Genomic DNA, 12,369 nt, shown 5'->3' on the forward strand with positions numbered 1-12,369 from the left:
AGTGACAAAACTATAGAGATGGAGAACAGATTAATGGTTTGTCAGGGGTAGGCAAAGTTTTGTCAGGTTGGATCAGACTCAAAAGGGTAAGCACAAGTATGGTCTTCTGTGTGATGGAACGGTTCTAAATCTTGGTTGCAGTGGTCATTAAACAAATCCATACATGAGTTCAAATTGGCTAAACACACATGCACACGTGCACACACACACACACACACACACACAAACGCATACAAAAAATAGTGAAACTGTAATCTAGTAAACAGCATTTCGCCAATGTAAATTTCCTTGTTTTGGTATTTTACTACAGTTATAAAATATGTCACCACTGGGGACAACATCATGGTAAGAGTTCACAGGACTCTACTATTGTTGAAATTTACTGTGAGTTTATATACTTACTTTAAAATAAAAGTTAAAAATATGAAAATTATAAAACTACTGGAAATTTGAACATGAAATGAATATTTGATATGTACTGATTTATTAAGAAATTATGGTTAATTTTTAGAGATGATAGTGCTATCATGCTTATTATTTTTTATTTTAGAAATTAATAGGAAATACTTGTAGATGATAAAATGTCTGAGATTTTCTTCAAAATAATATGAAAGGTAGGGAAGGGAATGGGCATATATAGAAGCAGGGTTGACCATGAGTGGATATACTGGATGACAAGTGCATGGAGATTAATTATTCTATTTCTTCACATACTTGGAATTTTCTGTAATAAAAGTAGAATCAACAAAATAGTGATTCTTCAAGTAACTTTATTTTCAAATTGTACCACTTTGACCAACTGCAAACATCATGTCTTCAGTCAATACCATATACCAACTTATTTTCTCACATAAAACCTTCAATTCTGCTGCCAGTAATTTAATTGTCAAATCAATATGCCTTCAGTGACATCAAACACACAACTATTAGCCTGTATTACTAATGTTGCTTTATATTTCCTGCTTATATTTGGGGTTTAAATCCCATAATGATGAGAGCTCCATCAACGTCAAATGGAAGTTGTTCTCCAACCTGAGGTTTTACCAAAAACTGGAAGTTTGTGGAAAATAACTCAGCATTTCTGATAAAAAGTGTAAATATCAACCTATTAAATTCGCTCATTACCTATTCTCTTTGTGAGATCTCGATGACTACAGACTGTATCCTGCTGCAATAACACAACAATTAAACACTAATGCTGCCATGCAGCTGTGAACCTGATACCTGTTACTTTATGGACTATGCTTACAGAATAATATTGAGGAGGCAGTTTTTAAAATACTGGAGTGTCATTCTTCCGAGGGTGACAAAATGAAATTCTAAATATTATTTCCATCACATCTTATAGTGTACAAAGAAAAAAATGCAGCCCCTAAAAAAATTGGAAGAACTCAATGATCCAAATGAAAATTCAGTCATTTGTTGATTCATATGTAGAATGACTGACCACAACAGCTATCAGAAGGTCTTTTGTTTATACAACTATTCCATTGTGATATTTACTTCCCTTCTTCTATTCTCTTGGTAACTGAGATGAAAGCACTTTACAAGCAAGTATTCTTGGACCTGAAAATGGATTGCTGTGATCTGAAATGAACTAGGTGACATTTAAGACTCAAGTGACCATCTTCATGCCAAGATTGATTACATGTGAGATGAAGACTATGAAAGATGTTGAGGAACTCCTTGGTAGAATAAAGCAGGGGAAAGGCAAAGTGTATGGGACGTTGCATGTAAGGGATTTAAAATCCAAACTGATGGGAGTTGTAGGTAAAAGGTAAAGTGCAGCCCCCAAGAAAAGGTCCAACAGTGAAACGGAAAAGGAGACAGGGAACATTTAGACTGGGACTCACTGATCCAGGCAGCAAATGCGTATTGAGCATGGCCGCAGAAGGTTTAAAAGTAGACTGTGGATATGGACAGCCTGGGTGGGAATCCTAATTTTATCAACTTGTATGACTTTAGGTCATTTACTTAACCTTTCTGTACTTCAGTTTTCTTACGCATTAAATGAGCTTAATAACCCCTATAAAGCCATCAGACCAGTGCTTGACATATGGAAAGTGTCACGGATTAACCAGTATTACCATGGTCATCATTATCATTGTTGCTATTGTTTTAACATTTTATTACCAGTGTTAGGAAATGATGCATGATCAAATAACTGAGAGATGAGGGTGGCTCCGTAGTGTAGTGGTTAGCATGTCTGCTTCACATGCAGAAGGTCCTGGGTTCATGCCCCAGGTGGAGCCACGGACCATATCCCAGGTGTGCCAGGCCCCAGGAGCGCCAGGCCCCAGGTGCATGCTGCAAGCATGTGGGAGGCGATGCCCCACCTTCAGAGTTCCAATTCTTAAGGAGAAATGGCAACATCCATAGGTCAGGGGTAGAAGTGGGGGGGGGTGGGGATTAAAGAGGGGAAAAAAAAACAACCGAGAGATGAATAAGACAGAGATTCCATTCTCAAGGCTCAACCTAGTGCAGTGTCTTTAAATCACGGATTTAAAGGCTGCTTCCCATTAAAAATATCTTAAATATAAATGAATCATTGCCATTAAAATTGCAGTAGGGAACTAATCAGGATATATTGTGCTGTTGTTATGTTTATTCTTTGGGTTCTAATTATCTAGTCATTAAGAACTGAGTTTGTGGCTTGGGGTAACTCAATGCTTCCTAATATTTTGCTGGAATGTTTTCATAATCAGAATGTAGGAAGTTTCCTGTCTCCGAACCAACTTTATTATCTGTGATTTCCAGTCTTTTTCCAGTCTTTTTCCAGTCTAATAGAAAAATATGCAAAATATTGAAGAAACTTAAACAAAAAAATAAAATCTTAACTACAAAAAAATAGGAACTGAAAAGTCCCAAATATCTAAAACATATGCATTAGTGACAAAAGATTTACAGATATCAGAACTTTATTCAGATACCCATAGGCTACATAGCACATCTCTATAATAGGTTCATATATAATAAGGCTTCTTTCTTAAAAGTTTAAAAAATTAACATGTTAATAAGGAAGCTTTGTGTTATTTATAGCAGAAGTTTAAATTTTGCTATAATTCTAAACAGCAACTGTTTTTAGAAAACCATGACCATTCGTCTTATTTCTTAACATTGAGACACAGAACCAAGTCTGGGATCTTCAGGAAAAAAATGTTTATGAACATCAGTGAACTATGCATTTTTTTCTTCTGTAATACAGTCTGCTATTTTTGTAAACAAAATCCAAGCAGCACATTAAGGCTATGCCTGGAACTGAGAAAAAATACCATTGGTGAATGGCTTTATGCATGGATAATAAAAGTAATAACTATCATTTATTAAACTTCTGTCACATCAGATTTCAATCAAATTTCTTAAATGAACTTGGGAGAAAACTTGAACTAGAATTAGAGGGGACTTCGACTGGTTTCCAGGCGGTAGGAAGGCAGGCAGGAACGTGGAGCCCAGAACTATATTTCCTGGGGGAATAGGGAAGCAGGATCCACTATGGAGGAAGAAGTTGCAAATACTGCTCTCTTGATATGAGTAAGAGGAGTTGATGGGTCGGGACATTTAATCTCAAGATATATGGTGGTTGTCTGCCCTTGACACACAATAGCACTTGCTGGTTATGAAGATAGTCATCACTACTTGGTGAGAAATCATTACCTAACAGCAGCGGCACAGTGTCCCACTCCTATCTTCTCTGAGTGCACATGTATGCAAGCTTCTCTAGAATCCTGGAACCCTGTTAAATGAGGAGAAAGCCTAAGTAGGGGTGCCGTTGCCCTTAAGGAAGATGGAAACATGAGTGGAGAAAGGGCTCTTCAGGACGTTCATGGGACCTTGGGTAGAGCCGTGTCAGTCAGGCAAAAACAACATGGCAAGGAGAAGGAGATGGCAAGTGTGATATACCTCAGAAATTCCCTCCTTTTAGAGCCAGAGAATATAAACAGGAGGAGCCCAGATTCAGAAAAATGGATATATTATAAATGTATCTCCAACTGTAATCTTAAATTCAGGCTTTGCACAAATCCCTGTCACATAGACAGCTACCAATCCATTAGTTATTATTATAGTTTTGCCATTATGATGTTCAGACCCAATTACTTAATAATATAATGATCTAGATTTCCTTTGTGAGATCAATCTTTTTAAATGCCTGCTTTTAAACTGACTTCCCAATTACACACCTTAGTTCCCTGGTACCGGCAGATAATGGCTTGTGCAGTCTCAAGCATCCATGATAAGCACATTGCACTAGCAGAGTGATGTGTAACTTCAAAGAGGCACAGAACTGAATTACACAACTGGGAGAGAACAAGTCACTGAGCCTGGCCTGTCCTTGAGCCTCCCTAACAAAATACTGCTCATATACAATTATAAATCAGTGTGTTATTTTGAAAACTAGATCAAAAATTAGGTATCAGCTACTGCTGATAATGAGAGAGGATAAAAACTGGAGCAACCAGTAAAATTTATTACATTTAAAAGGAAAAAAAAATGCTGAGTACATTAGAAAATGTAGTGTTGAAGCAATAGTTTCAACTTGTGAATTATGATGTGAATGGGCCTCCTATAGGTTATGAGGGAACAAGAAAAAGAGTTTTGAAATGACTTTAGTGGATGCTCTGTGCAAAATACACTCATCTACTTTAAAAAAAAAGGCAATTGAGAAAATTGGAGAGTCATTTTAATTGAGGTTCATGTAATATGTAGCTTTCAAGAGAAATACAATTCGAGAGACACAGAGTAGATAGTCCTTCATCATCATTACTTTCAATTTGTTAGAATCAGCTATGTTCATTTTTAACCTTAGTAGAGTTATAATATGCTGTAAGATTGGGTATGGTAGTGGTAAAATTTATTTCAATAGATTTACGGAAAATATATTCTATACTTATAGAATCATTGAGAGTTTAAGAGATTTATTTTAATTTTTTGTATATGTTGCCATCCTTCATGGAGGAAACGATAAGCTAGAATTTGCTCACAACATTAGAAATCTAAAAACTTAAGACATCTCTACCTATAACATTAAGGGCATATTTTACCTCCAGTTACTTCTTTTATTTGACAAACATACTGAGTCTCTATGTTTATGACATATCACTAAATGGAAGACACAAAGAAGTGTAACAAATGTTTCCTGTATGAAGTAGCTTATAATCCACTAGGGAAAATGACCCATATAGACAAATACTTATAAAAACAAAACCAATTATAATTTGAAAAATATAGCATATATCAGCAACTAAACAAATGCTATGAAAAATAAGGATCTTAGGAACTCACAAGAAAAAGGAATCCATGAGGTAGACTGGTCAAATAAGTGATGGAAATGTATACTTTAAAGAATCACTCTGACTATTCTGGGAATAGGCTATAGGTAGAAAAGATAGAAAGAGACCAGTAAAGATCCAGTAGTAATCCAGACTGAATATGTTGGTGGCTTAGCTCAAGATGGCAGTAGTAGTAATGGTGAAAAGCACTTGGATTTTGTTGATATGTTGTAGACAGCATTGACAAATTTGCTAATGGATCATATGAGGAGTGCAACAGAAACAGAAGAATCAAAGTTTGCTGGAATTTTCTTGGACTGAAAGAATGTAAGAATAAAATGGCCACTTACTGAGATGTGAGGTCTTTTAAAAGAAACATTTTGAGGAGAAATTCAAGAATCCATTTTTGAGCATGTTATGATAAAGATGAAAATTAGTATACAAATAACGATGTTGAGTAGATAATTGCTTATATGAATCCGAAGTTCAGGGAAGAGGCCTCAAGTGGAAATACTATTTTTTTGTTTTCTTCAGAGCACAGACGATAAAGTCATTAGATTACTGAGATCACCTAGAAAGGGAGTGTGAGTAGAAGAAAAATCTTAGATTAAGCCCTGGGGCACTATATTGTTACAGATTAAGGAAATGGGAAAGGATAACTGAAGAAATCTGAAAAAGAGTGGTCAGTAACAGAGGAAGACATCCAAGAACGTGTGATGCACTGAGGGTGATGTGACGACAGTAGTTCAAGAGAAAAGGAGATGTGAACTGCACCAGATGATGGGCACAAGTTAAGTAAGATGAAGAGTAAGATTTTATCTTTTATTGAAAATGTGGAGAGAAGACAACAACGCAAGAGGCAATGGTTCTGGGTGCTTCATCTGAGTGGGTGTTGAAGTCATGGAGAACCATGCCAGAGATGATGCAGAAAAGAGTGGCATTGAACTAGTCCCTAAGAGGGAGCTATTACAGTGTCTTTAAAATGACTGTATCAAGGAAGAGTAGAGGTGGGATAGTCTGGTGACATGAACTTCAAAGCTGGCATTGGGTGAAGACAATGAAAGATGTAGAGTGGCAATAATGAGGAGGTACCTGCCCAACACCAGGCTCAGTGACCTGTGGAGTCCTGAGGATGGCAGGACGTTTAGTAACCCTTCTCTGAGGCTTTAAATGTCTGTCATACCCAACCAAACACTCCCCCATGGATATTTAAATGATCCTAAGAGGGGTATTATGGTTGCTGGTTGAAAACCACTGAACATAGTACCAAAGCTCATTTTCTTCCCTTTTTTGGCACTGCCTCAACTATATAATCTTTTCAAACTTGTAAATTTTTATACGCATTTATACTAAGATTATTTTTACATAGCCTCAACAGTCCATTTTAATGGGGTTGGCATGGCTTTCAGGAGATTTTCCTTCACCTAGTGATGTGCAAGACTTCTATTTTATTGATTTATGTTTTTAGCCACGGACTCCTTTACTTAAACAAGTTATATAGAAGCATAAATGAAAGCATAAAACAGATGAGAGATTCTATGTTCAAATATTAAGGGATTGTGTGTGGGTTTTGTGGGGAGAAGGGTAGGAGATGGTTGTGGAAGAGAATAGGGGTAGCAGGTTTTAAAAATAAACTTTAATACAAATAGAAGTAAAGAATAAGACTTTATCTTTTATTGAAAATGTGGAGAGAAGACAACAACTCAAGAGGCAATGGTTCTGGGTATTTTTCTGATAGAAAAATTCCAGGCCCCAGGGTGTAATGACTGGTATTTATAGAAATTATCTCTTCCTTTATGTGGTATTCCTTAAATTATACTGCCTATTAGGGTATCCATTCTGCAAACATCTGGTAAAGCTAATGTTGGAAATGACTCTAATGGAACGGGGATATTTAATAGCTTCCCAGTGCTTCTGGTATTGAAAGTATAGCTCACAGATATGTGTTCTTTAGTCTTCCACAGATCAAAATAGCCTGAATCTGAAATTCACACAACACCAAGTTAGAGCAGAGATGAAAACAGGGGTGTCTCTGTTGAAATGGAGTTAGTAGGTGACAAAGACTCCCTCCTTGACCAAAGTTTAGACAGGTTCCTCTTTGCCATCTTCTCAGCTAAGACTTGACCCTTGGGCTCCCACATTCATCCTTGCCAAGTCCAATCCTAGCAAGAATTCTGCTAAACTAGTTTAGAGAGAATCCCCCACCCTCAATATCTGATAATCTATGTGTGCTTTCAATAAGAATCCTGTTAAATCGGTTTAGCAAGAATCCCCCTATCCTTGATGTCTCCATCTACTTGCCCCGTCACCTTGCTCTTTGTCTATCAATTCCCACTTGCCCTTGTATTTGCAATTGAGCTCAGTTCTATACTGAATTTCCTTTTCCTCTACTGCAATAGTTTCTGAATAAAATATGTCATCACTTCAACTAGTGTCTGGCTCTGATTCTCTTAAACAGAAGAGAGGCAATAGCTGAGATATTGTACCTAAATGGACATGCTACCAACTACAAACTGCCAAGTCCAATAACCTGCTTCATCCTTCACTGATTGTGTAAATATGTGTGCTTGTGTGTATGTGTGTGTGAGTGTGTTTTCAAGTAAATTGGAATATTTACTTTATAGTACCATTATAAAAATTAAATTAAGTGATTTTATACATGCTAAACATCTAGCAGGCATGCAACAAAGATTTACTATTATTATTACATGGTCCATAGGTAGGGAAAGCAAGGGAATAAGAAAATTGTGGTGATTATGAATAATCACATAAGGAGGCTCATATCTTCAATTTGGTACAGCTCTGAATTTTACTGATAACAAATTATTTTCAGTTCTTTCTTTATTAAAAAAAATCATTAAGAAGGGTAAATGGGCTACTTTCACACTTTGCACTCCATTATCTGTTTATCTTCAGTCTTCAGAACACATTACAGCCCTAATCATCATGCCTAAAATTATCCCTTGACAAACTTTGGTCCTTTTTCATAATGAAAACATGTAAAAGTTAAATGTATTTCTTAAACAGCCTTCCTCAGCCCTTTCTCTCTCCTCCTCTTCTGGGGACCTTGATGTTTTAAAAATCATTTAATTTAGGAGATAGACTAGCCACCACCATGCCCAGTAAACAAGAAATAATCTGACTATGAAATAATCAGAGTATGGGGGTCTTTTCTCATCAAAATTTATTTTATTTTTGATCCTCCAAGAAAAGAGAGATGTTGATTTGGTTCATGGGGAAGCTGATCAAATCCTGAAAATGATTAGGTTAGCCTATTTTTCTATACCATCCTGTATCTCATACACTCCCCACTAGTTTTTAGTCTTCAGAGTGACTTGAGATTTCTAATACTTAGGTACAGCCTCCCCAGGGCTGGAAAGTAAGCTGGATATATTCGGTAGCTTATTTACATCATGGGGAGCAGGTCATTTCCCATTGCCCCAGAAATTTCATCAGTAAGGAGAAAGTAAATTCTCTCCTTTTGAAGCTCAGTTATGTTACCTATCATAATCTGAGCCTTGCCACTGAAGGAATCCAGAGAGTTTATTGATTTAAAAAAGCCTTAAAATACCCAATAAGTATACTCCATTGTAGCACGCCTACACAATCTTTAACACTTTCCTCATTGAAAGGTGGGTCCTGTGTTCCCTTTCTTAATTGTAACCAATATGACATGGCTGAAGCAATGCTGCCTAACTTCTGTATTTAGGTCAGAAAATGCCCTGCATCTTCCACCTGATTCTCTTGGGATACACACTCTATGGGACGCCAGTCATGTAGAAAACACAACTACCTGAGACATACATAACAGAGACTATATGTGGGCACTAATGTTGACAGCACAAGCTGAGCTGCCAGCCAACAACCAGCATAAACTGACAGTCATGAGTTAGCCATTTTAATGGTTCAGCTTAGTCAAACCTTAAGATAACTGTGGACATGATCAGCATGTGATTGCAACTGTATGAGAGAACCTCAACTATTAAAATGTACCAAAAATGCATCCTAAACCTATATACCAAATGTAGTTAATGAGGAAAATTCCATTTGCTATTAAATATTTTTTAAAAATCCACCCATATTAATATGTATAAGGTCTGCATTATTACATTCTCAAAACAAAAATTATATAAAATTAAAGTTTTTATTAAATATTCTGTTGACATTTTTGGATTACTTATTAATTCTAAGTAATTCACTCAATAGAAAGGAATCATCAGAGTTCAGGGTAGAAGAATCAAGTTTTAGTTCATATTCTGAATTCATTTTACATGTATGATTTAATATTATAGCATTCATTTCTTAATTTTTAAAATTTATTTATTTTTATTATGGTGACATTGGTTAACAAAATCCAGTAAGTTTCAGGTGTATAATTCAACAGTACAGGATTCTTGATAAATGGATTCATACTCCTAGGGAAATATTTATTGAAAATTAATGAAGTAAGTCTATTTCATATTTCTTTTGAGACTCTTTTTAAAATTAACACTTGTGAAAGCACACCAGAACAAAATATAAAAATTTCTTCTAATTTGAAACAAACACCTAATAGTATATTAGAGATATTCATTAAAAATAAACTCAGCCATTAAGTACATATGAAACACAATTGTTTCTTTTTACTTTCTTCCATACGAATATTTTTCATTCTCTTAAAAAAAAAAAAAAATACCAGGGCATAAAGAAAGCAGACCTTATTACATTAGAAACTGAATCTTATGTCACATATTTTCCAGTGGTAGCCATCACCAAATTACCACAAAGACATTAAAAACATCAAAATACTCATTGAAAATACAAAATTAAACCAAATGCCAATCTGAAAAAAATTAATTTGTAAGCAATTGTCTTAGTGTTTTCAAAAGGCCTAGGGAATGTAGAAAGGTAGTCTGGAAACCAAACTGGAATTGGATTGAGAAGAAATGAATAAATATGGGGGAATAAAGAAAGCAAGGCCTGAGCTCTTAATTTATTACTCTGAGAAGCTGAGCAAGACCTAGAATCAATATCATCACTTTTATCGTAGGAAATAGTGTGTTTAGCATATCTGTAAAATAGTAACATTAGTATTACAACTACTACAGTAGAATCTACTGAAATTAGGATGATAGCTAAAAAATTGAAAGTCTTATTGTCATTTGAATTAAATTGTATATTCAGTAGGATGTGACACATCCTTGTTCTTCCTCACTCTCTTTCTGTCCCAAAATACCTATGTTCTTTGTCTCCAATTAACTAACTACAGACAGAGTTTCCAATCATTTAAAAACAATTTAGACTAATGAATTTTTTTTCAACTTAGAAATAATCATGATGGTATTCTTGCAGAAAACTTATACATTTCATTTTTAGATATTTAAGAATTTTCTTTTGTGAGCGTCATCTAGAATTTTAAGACTTGTGTTAATTGTAATCTCTTATAACTGATGACTAAATTACTTAATTGTATCTGTCAAAAGCAATCACAAGTGAGGCAACAGAGGATAGAATTGTGTTATTTCAATAAAAATTATTTGGTTGCTCTGTTTCATCAACTTACATGCAGGATGATATTACAGGATGATTAATTAACAAGGACACAAATATAATAGCTCAATTACTCTGAACTCTATGGATTATTTTCTACAACCAAAAAAGAACAAAGAAAATTTTACTGGTTTAAAGGCCCATAAAAGTTATGAAATCAGTTTAATTTATTATATTTTAGGTGGAATCTATATTAAATATGTGTAGTTCATTTTTACCTACACTAGACACTTGTAATGGAGAATATCTAAAGTAGACTCCTCACAGCAAAGGCTCTGGGCAAACCCCAAGTGTTATATAGGCCAAATGAACACACAGAACCAAATGAAGGAAAATCAATTTCCTACCCAAGAGGCAAGTATCTCAGAGTAAACAAGTGAAATAGTACAATCTACTGCCTTCTGAACAAGTAGAAATTCATTTTTGCGCTCCTGATTACAAAGGGAATATTTTCAATCTGACCAAACTGGGAAAGTTATTCAGAACATTTCATCAATTAGTGGAGGAGCAGAGCTCTCGTTCATGCCTTTAACTGTGTTTCTTTGGAGCTAATTAACCCATTTAAAAATCCTGTTATTTGCAACAGTCTACTTTGAAAAATTCCATACATATAGATGTAATGGCTTTGTCCAGTAAATAAGGATAAGAATTGTCACAACATAAGAATTGCCACAACATGAAACAAACATATAGCTGCTCTTTTAAAAACGTTTTTAAAAGTTTTACAAAATCTCTGATTAGAAATAGTAATTAATTATATGTGCCAGTATTCCCCAGAAACCCAAGAAATATACCAAGGCTCTCTTTTTTCCTAAGTGTACTTCAAGGCCAATTTATATTCAACAATTACTGAGGGCATCACCAATTTGTTTGTTACTTATTGTGGAAACAAATGTGCTTAGAGATATTCATTCTTTCTATGTATATTTATTAAGCATCTCTTTCCATGCTTGGCACTGTGCTGGTTGTTGGGGATACAGTGGTTGAATCAGTTATTACAGTTAAAATTTCACATTTTTGTATGATGTATAATTAATGCATTGATTGAATGTATTAATTAATGAATGATAAAATAAAATAGTGACTAAAAGCAACATGACCCCTTATTGAATGGAGGGGTGACACTATTTCTTAGATTTAAACGTTCAACTCACATAGGAGAACTTATGTTTTTTTTGCTTTTGCACAACCTGGGTGAGGTGATTTTAAATCTCCTTATTCTGCTTTTCAAATGTTTCTAGATGCCCTAGAAATCTAAAGTGACTGTCTTACAATGCAATATTTAGAATGCATCTTTTATTGATATGTCTCTGAGCAGCAGTGTTGTAGCTGCATGCTTCAAAATATTCTGATTTTTCTTCCGTATTGTTATGGACATTTTTTCCCAAATATTAATGATTTCTACATAACTAAGTTCTTCCTTATGGATAAGAACTAACTGCAGAGGGCAGTAACTACTCTGAGTATAAACCCATCAGTGAGACAGTTAATTTAAGCAAGGAGACCAATATGGATAATAGCCGTCATTGCTGTCTTGCTTCCTGACATTTTTCGTCATCAGCATAAGGTCTCG

General features: G+C 35.1%; 1 non-coding gene across 1 annotated transcript; it reads left to right on the forward strand.

The window, feature by feature from the left end:
- The first annotated feature begins 2,179 nt into the window (after nt 1–2,179).
- On the forward strand, nt 2,180–2,253 carry TRNAV-CAC. The gene has a single exon. It is a non-coding gene; the product is annotated as a tRNA-Val (tRNA).
- The last annotated feature ends 10,116 nt before the right edge of the window (nt 2,254–12,369 follow it).

Source organism: Pteropus vampyrus, unplaced genomic scaffold (genome assembly GCF_000151845.1).
Source record: "Pteropus vampyrus isolate Shadow unplaced genomic scaffold, Pvam_2.0 Scaffold667, whole genome shotgun sequence".
NCBI lineage: Eukaryota > Metazoa > Chordata > Mammalia > Chiroptera > Pteropodidae > Pteropus > Pteropus vampyrus.